Consider the following 14,256-nt stretch of genomic DNA (forward strand, 5'->3'; position numbering starts at 1 on the left):
CCTATCAAATTACTAAAATCAAATCTAAAGTGGACAAATCTCGTAGTTAATTATCTGAATATTACTTGATTTACATAAAAAAATCACTAAAACAAAAAAAATCATATAAACATGGAGTGGAGTGGTGTTACATTTCTCATTTTTCTCTTTATGCCTTTATATTATTATTATTTTTTTGAATTAAAGAGAACTGAAATAACACCCACATAATCCCGTTTTAACTCAAAACGTTTACCATTCAAATTGAACCTGTAAATTTATTTTTTATAAGTCGTCTTTTATCATTGGGTTAGTTGCCCTCATAATAGTATTAAAATATAAAAATTTCATTTTTGTTGTAATTTTATTAAGTTATGGTTAACAATATAATCACTTGAATTGTAAGTACTAGTTTAACTCAACTCCCATATAGGCTTAATTCAATTATTTATTATTTTCTCTTTTGTCTATTTGATAAAATAAACTAGTAATTTGTATTACAATTTAAAAAGTAATTATTTGAAATGGCCTTATGAAGCAGTTATTGTGAATTAAGAAATTGAATGAGTCTTAATTCGATAATCCATATTACACGCTCCTGATTAACTTTTTAGGAAATTTCATACTTTATAATAATTAATAATTTCATATTGTCATGCATTCAAAATTCATGATCACATCTTTTAGAAAATAATTAAAAGATCTATCAATTCCGTTGGAACTTTCAGAGACTAGATTCAACACAAATACATTTTTAAAAAGTCTTTTTCAACTAACACTTTATAGATTTTATATTAATTGATTTCTTATTTTTATAAAATACTAGTATGATTATTAAATCAAATATATATATAAAACATATCTAAATCAAAATAACCATTAATAAAACTTTTTTAAATAATTATTAATAAATCTATAAAAAAAAATTAATTATATACAAAATGAAACTTAAAAAATATGATGGTCCAGTTATTTTTGGAGTCATTGGTAATGTAACACACCAAACTCGGATAATGTTATCCGTCCAAAACAAAATAGATTACAAATAATTTTTAGCAAACCACTCATAAATTATTTAGAATTGATTTGTCTCATTCGTCACAAATCCAAACTTTTTCCATATTTCAAACTTAAAAATATTCCCATTTCATCCCAGAAACGATAAGGAAAGACTTTTAACACTGCAATACAAGTTATCCAAAAATTGATCGAAAAATCATCGCCAACCAAAAATATGTATTGTCAAACGAACACTAGTAGAAAAAGGGGCATTAGTAAGGGCTGAAACCGTTACTGAAAGCATCTAACCCCGTTACTGAAACTTATTTGTAACGGCAAATAAAACCGTTACCAATCGTTACTAAAAATTACGTTACAGAAACTGCACTACTATCAGTAACGGCGTTCGAAAACCGTTACTGATAGTCATGTAATAACAGTAACAGTTCTAGCCGTCTAAAAACCGTCACAGAAACAACATAAGCATCTGTAACGGTTTTCGAAAACCGTTACAGATAGTAATGGGACAACAGTAACGGTTTTAGCCGGATAAAAACCGTTACTGAAAGGATGTTTTTATTTGTAACGGTTTTCGAAAACCGTTACAGATGCTTTTGTTGTTTCTGTGACGGTTTTTTGTTTCTTAAACCGTTACAGTTAGATTTATTGTAACGGTATTTGAAATTATTTAACCGTTACTAAACCCTAATAGATTTTTTTTTTTTTACAAATTTTTACCTATTTAAAACCTCAATCAATAACCAATAACCAAAAACCAAAAAGCACACAATCATCAATAACCAAAAACCCAAAACTACAATCATTAATTCAAAACAATAATCATCCACAAACTACAATCCATCCAAAAACTATAATCCATCCAAAAACTACAATCGTATCACAAATTCACAAAAACCATTAATTAACGTAATTCAAATTACATTTCAACTAACCAGAATTGTAGTGGGAAAGCGACGATCACGAGGAAGGGGATCATCTCTATGTAGGAGGGGCATCATCTCGAGTGGGAGGGGCAGGTGGAAGTTGATCACGGGGAATCCTGGCTAATAAGAAGTTCATCGTCGATCTCAGCTCAAGCATCTCATCCCGCATTCTCTCACGCTCCCTTCGAGCTTCTTCACGTTCATCCTCACGCTGCATCAATAACTCTTCGCGTTCAATTTCACGCTGCCTTTGTGCTTCCTCACGCTCCATTTGACGCTCCATTAAGGCTTCTTCGCGCTCTCTCCGTGACTGAAGCTTCTCAGCTTCACGCTCCTCTCGCATCCTCTGTATCTCCTCAAGTAAAAGGGCGTTTTGCGTGTCACTGCGCTGTGTGCTAGTACCACCACGAGCATCAGGTCTAAAAGATCTAGGTGTGACACCGGAGCCCAAACCCACAACTCGCCCATGTCCCTGAGACCCGAATGCGCACTCAGCCAACTGCAATTCATTTCTATTCGGGTCTTCTTCTATAGCAGTTCGCAAGGCAGTCTACAAACACAAATTACATTTGATTACATACATACATATGATAAATAAAAGAAATATAACTAATAAACACGACTTACCACTTTTTCTTGAATAATAGGGGGAACCACCGGATTTGGATCTTGCAGAGTCGGTTTCTTTGTATGAGTGTGCAGAAATAATTCCGCAAAATTAGGCGACGTACCGGTAGTCTTCTCCTGTACAAATTTAATAATTAATAAAAACGTAATAACATTATAAACTTAGTTATTCAATGATAAAACGAACCATTTGCTTCTCCACTTGCGAAAATGAGATGCTGCCCGCATGATTCTTGTACACAACATGCGACCTATTTTGCGCATTCACAGCACTTGTTTTCTGCAAATAAGAAAACATTTGTGTTTAATGAATGATTAATGTAAGAGCTATTTATAAACACATTAATTTACCTTGAATTCCGGCGTGAGAAAGCGACGATCAAGTAGATAATTCCAATCACTAATTTCGATCTCGGGAGGGGGATTTGCCCTAATTGCTTGCTCGTCACCTTCACGGGATTTAATGTACATGGTGTTCCAATGACATCTCCATCTATCCCATAATTTGTTGGCTTGAAATAAACTTTGTCTTCGATAGTTGTTGATGTCATCCCCCACAGCCACGAAAGGATCCTAAATAGTGAACATTAAAATACGATTATAGATTGTGTTGAATACATAATGGACTTAATAATATAAAAAGTTATATACCGTGATAGCCATCCATATGTGATCTAGCTGTGTGGAGCTCAGGTCCGACCAACGCAAAGTCCTATGAGGTAGTGCATTGGAGTCTCGAATGACACTCCCAATATGCCTCGACCAAGCTGTCCTATTCTCGCACATTGGTTTACCATCAACAGGGTTAAATTGAAGAGTCATCTTTTGCCCCGCTTGCAATCTACCAACAACTTTATTCTTGTTCTTGCCTCGTCTCCTTCTCGAAATAGATCCTAAAATTAAACAAAAAATTATATAGGATCACAACAACTAACTTAAGCAAAAACACAAGTACCTCCATCTTGCTCCTCAGACGGGGGCTGTGTCTCATCATCATCATCATCACCGGGGATAGTGTTGGGTACACTATCAACATTCATAATATCATCAAGGTCTAAATCAATTTCCCCGACAGAGTTACACAATTGCACGGGATCTTCTGAATGCTCCTCGGTCCTTCGTACAAGCTCGTGTAGCGCGCTGCTTAAACTCTTACCTTGCATTCTTTTAGGAGCCATGATAGCTGCAAATATTGAATGTAATGTTTATAAGACAAATTTACAAGTAACCCTTCATAGAAATTAATTCAACCTTAATTAGAATAACGAGGATTTATTGGTGTCACAATTTTCCATTCAAGTCTTGATGCCATATCTGTAGAGTAAAACACTTGTTGTGCTTGGCTTGCCATTATGAATGGTTCATTTAATTGAGTCTGTAGAATCCTGTTGATATTTATACTAACATAACCATACTTATCAACTTTAATGCCCCGATCTTTGTGATAAACATCAAACCATTTGCATTTGAAGAGAATCACTCGTCTTCCACAAAAGAATATCACTTCTATGATTTCATTGATCACTCCATAGTAGTTAATATTCTCGGTCCCATTATTACCAACAACCAAAACCCCGCTATTTTGGGTAGTCAAGCTCTCGTCATGTTTTTCAGTGTTAAACTTGTACCCATTTATTTTGCACGAGTTATATTTCTTTGCATACAATGTAGGCCCACGTCCTAAAATCTTAAGATTCGTTGTCCTATCGGATTGATCGGTTAGTTGCTCCACCTATATATTCATTACAAATTATTGTTAAACTTATGGTCATATACTAAAAAAAGAAAATTCTTTGAGACGATTACTTACTCTTTCTTGGAAATATCTAACGTATTGTTTATCCCGAGCCTCATTGGAAATATTAGGAGGGCATGATTGAACGAAATCGCTGCGCAAATGACAGATTAAATTATTACTTTCTTAAATCATACCTCATAATGACATTAATGGACTTACTTATAATATTCTTCAGCTTCGCGACAATTTTTTAAAATGTACCAATGAGCACGCTCACGATCACCCGGTTCATATGTGTAGGATGTGCCATTAGATAAGTCTTCCATAGTGATGAAAATGGAGAATGTTGTACTTGTATTTATGGATTCATCATTTGACTCTTGATCGTCCAAATATCGGGCACACATGCTCATACTCTCATTCAAAAGGTAACTCTCGCTGATTGAACCTTCTGGAAAGTTCCTGTTTCGAAGGTATTTCTTGAGTGTGCTCATATATTGTTCAACTGGATACATCCATCGATACTGAACGGGCCCTCCAAGACAAGCTTCAAAAGCTAAATGAACTGGCAAATGCACCATTATATCAAAAAAAGAAGGTGGAAAGATCTTCTCCAATTTGCAAAGTGTCAAGACAATGTCGTCATGTAATGTTTCCAATTGCCCGCGTTGTAAACTTTTTTGACAAAGCAACCGAAAGAACTTTGCTAAATTCACCACGGCATCGTACACATCATCGGGAAGTAGGCCACGTGTAGCTAGTGGAAGGAGATATTGTAATAGAATGTGACAATCGTGACTCTTCAATCCTGATATTTTTTTCTCCTCCATGTTTACACACGCCCCAATATTTGAACAAAAACCGTCGGGCATTTTAATATCTTTCAAAAACTGACATAAACGTTTCTTATGTTCTGAGGACAATGCATAGGGGGCCGGCGGACACCGAAGAACACCATCAACTTCAACCGGATGTAAGGAATGTTTTATGTTCATTATGACCAAATCTTTCATTGCTTTAATTCCATCCTTGGTCTTTTCTTTGAAATTCATTAAAGTTCCCAACAAACTATCACGTATATTCTTCTCAATATGCATTACATCCAAATTATGTCTCAACATCAAAGATTTCCAGTAAGGCAATTGAAAGAATATACTGAATTTGTTCCAATTATCACCTCGGGATTCATGTATAACTTTCGTTTTCTTAGGCAGGTACTTTGTCAAACAAATTTCCTTTAGATCTCGCGCTTGCAATTGAATTTCGAAACCCGATAACAGTACAGGAGGATCTCTATGCTCCGTATGCCCGTCAAACGTATCGGTCTCTTTGCGCCATCGATGATTAGACGGGAGGAATCGTCGATGATTCATGTAACACTCCTTCTGGCAATTTGTTAACCTCAAAGACGCGGTGTTCTGATTACAAGACGGACATGCCAATTTACCCTTTGTACTCCATCCAGACAAATTTGCATAAGCCGGAAAATCATTAATAGTCCACATAAGAGCTGCCCGTAGATTGAAATATTGTTTTCTGCTTGCATCGTATGTCTTCACACCGGTATTCCACAATTCCGTCAACTCTTCAATAAGTGGCTCTAGAAATACGTCAATACAATCACCGGGACTTTTTGGTCCTGGAATGAGCATTGAAAGAAGAAAATTGTTTTTATCCATACATGTGGTAGGAGAGACGTTGTAAGGGATGAGAATAACTGGCCAAATGTTGTACGATGTTTTTCCGCTAGCAAAAGGTTGAAAACCATCACTAGCCAAACCAAGTCGCACATTTCGAGGTTCTGTTGAGAAATTTGGGTACAAGTTATCAAAGGTCTTCCATGTCATTGAATTAGCAGGATGCCTCAACACATCATCTTCGGGATTGTTATCTTTATGCCAAGTCATGTGTGGAGCAGTTTTGGAACACATGTATAATCTTTGCAACCTCGGTTTTAATGGAAAATAGCGCAGAGACTTGTTGGGTATATACTTACCATTCACCTTCGTTCGAATTGCACCATTAGATTTATTGACATTCCACCTAGAAAGCCCACAAACTTTACATTGCTGCAAATCCTTATCCTCTTTACGAAAAAGCATGCAATCATTCTTACACGCGTCAATTGTTTCGTACGATAGGCCCATGTCTTTAATGAATTTCTTGCACTCATAATACGAATTCGGTAGTTGATTATGAATTGGCAGTATTTCCTCCTTCAATAAACTCAACAATAAATCAAATGACGTGTTTGTCCACTGACCTACATTCTTTATGTGAAGAAGTTTAAGAAGAGTTGAGGCTTTGGAAATGCGAGAACCTTCATACAAAGGTAGTTTCGAATCGTCCAACAATTTGTAAAACGTATTAGCATCATCAACGGGGGGCTCATTTTCACTCGGCCGTTCATTATCAATGTTGACATTAGGGTACAAATCAGCAATAATATCTTCCATTAGAGGATCCTCAGCAATAATATCTTCCATCAGATGATCCTCACAAACTTCAACAGGTCCGTCTTTAATGATAGTCGCGTTAGTTGGTGGTTCATTGATCGGTTCGTCTTCAATTTCATCATCTGATTCATCTTCCTCCACATTCTCGGTAACATCATTTACAATTTGACGTTCAATTGATCTCTTTTCACCGTGAAAATACCAAAAACCATAATTTTGTCTTATTCCGTATACAATCAGATGGGATCTAACCACGCTCTTATTCTCATATACTCGATTTGCACACCTTACACAAGGACATGCAATCGATGATCTACCCGTAGACTTTTCAGCAAATTCTATGAATTTGTCAACCCCCTCACTATATTTAGGATCAGTACGAAGTATAGTCATCCATGTTTTGTCTGGGACTTCCATTAGCAAAACCTAACTAGTCCAATTATTTAACATATAATTAATTCATTGCAATATCATAACCTAATCAGAATGTACAATTCAATAATTTAACAATCCCATAATATAACATAATCTAACATAATCAATTAATCTAACATTCAAATAATCTAACTTAATCTAACAATAGAATAATTCAACTTAAACTGACAATCGAATAATCTAACTTAATCCAACAATCCAATAATTTAACATTCAAATAATCAAACTTTATCTAACCATCCAATAATCTAAGATTCAAATTATTTCACTTACTCTAACATCAAATAAACCAACATTGAATCAACTAGCAGCCTAACAAACCGAAATAATCTTACATCAAAATTTCTAACATTCAATCATCTAGCAGCCTAACATACAAATAATCTAACAATAATGCTATAAAATCTAACTATCGAACATTCATTATAAAGAACTAACCTGGATTTGAAAGAGAAGCTGCGTTAGACACTCAACAGGAGGGACAACTTCAAATAGGGCAAAATTCAAAATTATCTGCCAAATAGAGAAATAAAATCGAATCAACTAATTACTAAATAACTAACCCTATATATCAATCAACCCAGCTGTCCAAATGCAAAAAACCCAGTATAATCAATAGAATCAGATACGAACTAATTACTATAACCTAGAAGGAAGAAGGAAGTGAAAGACTACTTTCTTTTGACCTGTCCTTTATCTACAGCAACAGCAGATACAAACCAATTTCAAGTTATTATTATTATTATTTTTCTTGATTTAACTCTGCATGCATCACTCTATAAACTAATACACAATTCCTTAACACAGTTCAAAACAACAACTTAAACCATTTTCTACACAATCTAAACATTCTTATTCATGACTAGCAGCATTTCTACAAAATCTTATTCAGAACTACCAAAGGCACTGACAAAATCATCTTAAGAACATAAACCTGCACAACAAAATCTTAAGATTTTCACCAGAATCAATGTTTTCAATTCATTTGAAGCATTCAAAGTTGTCTACAAGACTCGTCCAACACAAACAAAATCTAGGTCATAATATATATATAAAAAAAAAAAAGCAAAGCATGGACAGATAGAAAGTCGTTTACATTCACTATCAAATTTTTGGACAATAGAGGAATGTTTTCAAGACTTACAAGATTCGCTTAAGCCGAGCAGTAGTCTTTCACTTCCTTCTTCCTTCGAATTCTAGGTTATCCCACTCCAAAACCTATATCAGAATCAGAATCCAAACCCTAAATCCTAAAGTAAATCTGATTCTGATTAAGTAAATATATACGTTTCCTATATATATATATACGTTAAACCCTAAACAGTTGATAAAATTAATCTATTTCTACTTTGAATATAAATATGATTCAGAAACTTACAAATGGTCGCTGAGAATCGATGATCGGCGGAAGAATATAGAATCTATGATCGGCGGTTGGAAGCAAGTGGTCGCAGAGACAGAGCGGCGGTTCTCGATGATCGATGAAGGAAGAATAGGGGAAGCAAACTTACCTGGAGGCGACTTCAACAGACGGCGGACGGCGGCGACTTCAACAGACGGCGGACGGCGGCGACTTCAACAGACGGCGGCGCTGATCGGGAAGAAGAGGAGCGAAAGCGCGGAGGAAGAAAAGAAAAGAAAGAAAAGAAAGAGTTCGCGGGTTAATTATAGACTATCTGTAACGGCTTCTGGAAACCGTTACAGATAGTCAACCGTCTTTTCGTCTTCCTTTCCAATATCTGTAACGGTTATTGAGACACCGTTACAGATACCTGATTCAAAACGTTATATTTAAGTATTATCAGTAACGGTTATGGAAAACACCGTTACAGATATTGGAATGAGAATGAAGTGACGGCTCGCTTATCTGTAACGGTTATTGAGGCCACCGTTACAGATAACTCATTTGTAACGGTTTGATCCAAAACCGTTACTAATATGCAATAATAAGAACGTTATAAATAATGGCATATCTGTAACGGTTTTTTAATATGTCGTTACTAATATAGTGTCTGTAACGGTAAATAACAAAACCGTTACAGATATGCAATAATAAGAAAATTATGATCGAAAGCATATCTGTAACGGTTTTGTCAATAACCGTTACAGACACTATATTAGTAACGGCATATTAAAAAACCGTTACAGATATGCAATAATAATAACGTTAAATTAAGTAATATTTGTAACGGTTTACATAGCCGTTACTGATGTCCTAATAATAGTAACGGTTTTTCATTGCCGTTACTGATAAAATATATTAGTAAGAGCGTTCGAGCGCCGTTACTAGAAGTCGTTACAGAAGAAATAATTTCTACTCGTGGAAAATCATCCACATTATTGAAATGTCACTTCAAATACTGCATTTTTACTTTTACTGTTCGATAATTTGATTTATTTGAGTTTGCTAAAAATTGAATAAGTCCTTTCATGATCCATGCATCATCACATAGAAACCCATTAACCACTCTTGATTTTTAAGGATTAAATTTCATAATATATTAATAAATAATAAAATTAATTAGGTCATTAATGTTGTCATTTCACTTACTTCATGACATTCTTTCAGAAAATAATTAAAGATGAATTAGTAAAACAAAATTCAACTGGACCTTCCAAAGACTCCTGTACGTTTATGTGGTCCAATTTTACAAGTCAAACACTACGGATTGTTAAATATTATTTGAAAATATTGTCTTTGTAGTGATAACAACGACCAAAATCAATTTATTAATCCACAATTTTTATAAACTATTTTTAAATTGTTACACAAATTTTAATAAGTTATAATCAACAAATGACTTTATAACTGAGTTAAGGAAATAATTAACCCTTATGTTGCTATTTTAACACTGTTTAATTTCAATATGAACTAATATATATATTGTTTTTTTTAAAGAAAAAGAAGATTCCAATGGACCTTTCAAACAAGACCTTGTAAAATTACCGAATCAATGACATTTACGCGGGTATCCTTATTTTTACCATTTCATTCTCTTTCCATTTTTATATTTAATAATCCATTCCCGGACCATCACGTGCTCAAAATAATTTTCTTAAATTTATTTATAAGAAATGAAAGTCTACACAATCTTAATTTAACAAAACAAAAATGCCAAAGCATACTTGTAATCTTTTCTTAAATATTTAGTCTTAGGCATTATAATATCAATGTACAAAAAGATCAACTAAGAATTTAGAAGTTCAAAAAGAAACCTATTAAGACATAGATCCTTAATCGATCAAAGTTAATTTCATTGTAGTTCGAAATTCTCAATTTAGATATAACTTATACATAAAAAAACCTTACTAACCCATCGGAAACCATAGATTATTTCCCTTCAGCATTTGTATACAAATTTCTAGAGCCTCTATTTATTTTAATAAATCCACAATTTCACCAACTTGCAATATGATTACGAATTATCTCTAACAAGTGTTGGGTTTTGCAACAGCAAAACTATAGATTTTCTTCGAAATCAAACATGCCCTGCTCTCAAATGAAAGAAGTGATTACACTAAGAATGATTGGATTACTCCACAATCAAAAGTTCTCCCAATCTTTCTCTCTAGATCAGCCAAAGAACAAGAAGAAAAAGGAAACCAGAAAACTCTAGATCTGTAATTCACTATCTCTCAACCTTACTGTATATTATGAGAAAAATACCAAAAAAAAGTATTTATACTTTAACCCATTTTCATAAAAGAAAACCCTGACCCGTTTACCCGGAATTTAAAACCTGCCCGCAATGGCAAGGAACACCTCAACAATTCTCCCACTTCCAAGCCATGGGGGAATGTGGCTATAAACATTCATCATCGTGACGCTCCTACTAGAACCATTCCTGCTTTGGCACAACATATCTCATGCTTGCCTCTTGGCAAACCCTTTGTCATCATATCTGACCCCTTCACATCTGTATGAACTTTCTCCAAATATAACTCCTTCTTCTCGAGCACTTCACAGATCCAATGGTATATTCTTTGGATATGTTTTGAACGTGAATGGAAACTTGAATTCTTGCTTACATGTATAGTACTTTGTGAGTCACTAAACACCACAAACCTGTCTTGTGTGATGCATATTTCTTTCATCCATCTCATTTGCATACAACATCCAGTAATGGCAATATATTCAGCTTCTTTAGTAGACAAAGCAACACATTTCTGTAGACGAGACTGCCATGATACAGCTCCTCCTCCAAAAGTAAACAAATACCCTGAAGTTGATCTCATTGTGCCATGACAAAGCGTATTTGGAGGTCCCTCGAAGATATCTCATTAGTCACTTAACTGCTTCCCAGTGTGTCTTACCAGGATTTGAAAGGAAACGACTAACTACTCCAACTGCATGAGCTATATATGGTTTTGTACAGACCATTGCATACATCAGATTGCCTATTGCTGAAGCATATGGAACACTACACATTTCTTGTCTTTCCTCTTCATTAGGAGTGTTCATCGGTTCGATTTTCGGGTCATTCGAGTTCCTCAGTTCGGTTTATTCGAATTTTTATTTTTTTATCCAATTCGAAAACCGAACCGAATTCGAATAAATTTTAATTAAACCGAACCAAATTCGAATTTGATATTCAGTTCGAATTTCGAATAATTCAAATTCAAACCGAATTCATTTTTTTTATTCTTTGAAACTAATATAACTCAAAATTAATTGCACCAGTCGAGAATTGAACCCGATTCTGTACCATGGCAGGGTACCATTCTACCACTAGACCACTGGTACTTTTGTTACCTTCTTTTTTATTATTAAATCTTGAGTTCAAAATATTCTAATTGATTATTTTGAATTTTTTCTTAAACTAAGTTTGGAAAAATAAATAATAAAAAAATGAATTCGGTTTTTCGGTTTGATTTTCGAGTTGAAACCCAAACTCGAAAACCAATTCGAAAACCGTATTTGAATTCGAATTTGTTTAAAATTCGATTCGAAAACCGAAAATGAAATTCGAATTCGGTGAATTCGAATTCGGTCGGATATTCGGTTCAGACCAAATATTGAACACCCCTACTCTTCATCCTTGGGATACATTGTCTTGTTTATTTTCAAGTGTGTAGTCAATGGACAAGCAACTGACTTTACCTTCTCCATACATAATTGTTTTAGAATCTTCTCAATATATCTCTCTTGAGACAACCATAGCTTTTTTTTCACCCGATCACGAATGACCTGCATTCCAAGAATTTGTCTTGCTTGACCCAAGACTTTCATCTCAAAAGACTTAGTCAAATCCTTTTTAAACTTGGAAATCTTGAGCTTGTCTCTCCCAACAATCAGCATGTTATCAACATATAGGAGAAGTATAATAAAATCATTTGAAGCAAACTTTTGTACAAAGACACAGTGATTTGTAGACGTCTTCATGTACCCATGGATGATCATGAACGACTCAAATTTAAGATACCACTGCCTTGGTGCTTGCTTCAACCCGTACAGACTTTTGACAAGTTTGCACACCTTGCTTTCCTCACCTTTATATTGTAACCTTCATGTTGCTCCATATAAACATCTTCATCAAATCACCATGGAGAAATGCAGTCTTGACATCAAGCTGTTGAACCTCAAGATCCATACAAGTAGTTAGACTTAACACCACCCGGATAGAAGTCATCTTCACTACCGGTGAGAAAATCTCATCATAATCGATTCCATGCCTTTAGCCAAAACCTTTGACAACCAGCATATCCTTGTATCTTGTCTTGCTATTATCACCTTTTTGCTTGATCTTGTACACTCATTTATTTTGTAATACTTTTCTATTCTATGGTCTTTCAACTAGATCATATGTGCCATTTTTCAGCAATGACTTCATCTCTTCATCCATGGAAGCTAGACATTCTTTCTTATGAGCATCCTCAAGAGCCTCCTTATAGCATATAGGCTCCCCACAATCAGTTAGAAGGACATACTCTATAGCAGAGTACTTATAACTTGATCTTTTCTCCCTAATAGACCTCCTAAGTACCTCTGTTTATTGATTCTGTTTATTTCCATCTTCTTGTTGAACTTCAAAATCAGCCTCAACATTATCACCAAGATCAGTTTCAGTATCATTTCCATGGCCTACAGCTTGACCCTGAGGAACATCATCATCACTATTTGAGTCTGAAGCTACATGTGGCCTTGTCTCCTCAACATCATGAGACAACTCAAGACTAGAAAGGTCACGTATGTATGCATCAAGCTTTTCACCATCTTCAAAATTCTCAATAGTCTGATCTTCAAGAAATACCACATCTCGGCTTCTCAAAACCTTCTTATCAACTGGATCATAACACTTGTATCCCCACTTTTCATCACCATACCCCAAAAATATGCAATGTCTGGTTTTTGCATCTAGCTTAGACCACTCATCTTTTGGAACATGCACAAAAGTTCTGCAACCAAAAACACGTAAATAATCATAATTAACATCTTTACTTGACCAGACGCTTTCTGCACACTTATTATTCAATGGCTTAGAGGGAGAACGGTTGATCACATACACTGTAGTGCTCATGGCTTCAGCCCAGAAATGCTTAGCCAACCTGGCATGTGAGAGAATACTCCTCATCCGTTCTAACATTGTTCTGTTCATCCTCTCTGCCACACCATTTTGTTGTGGAGTCTAAGGAACAGTCTGTTCATGTCGAATACCCTGCTCTTTGCAATATTCATCAAATGAGCCTATGTACTCTCCCCATTATCTGACCGCATCCTCATCAATTTTCTTCCTGTATCTCTTTCAACCAACTTGTGAAAGACCTCAAACCTTACTGCAACCTCATCCTTAGACTTTATAGCATATGCCCAAACCTTTCTAGATGCATCATTTATGAAGGTTACAAAATAGAAAGCACCGCCTATGGATTTAATCTTCATAGGACCACAAACATCTATATGGACCAGCAAGCAATGCTCACAATTTTCAAGATGAGCATCCTTGAGATTCAGCAACTCATTCCTCTTGATCAAAACATTCAACCCCTTTTCACTAATGTGACCTAGTATCTTGTGCCACAACTCAGAGGATGACTCCATCAAAACAGAATATGCTGCATCATAGACAATTTTCAAATT

This window comes from Impatiens glandulifera, chromosome 4 (genome assembly GCF_907164915.1).
Source record: "Impatiens glandulifera chromosome 4, dImpGla2.1, whole genome shotgun sequence".
In the NCBI taxonomy this organism is placed as follows: Eukaryota; Viridiplantae; Streptophyta; class Magnoliopsida; order Ericales; family Balsaminaceae; genus Impatiens; species Impatiens glandulifera.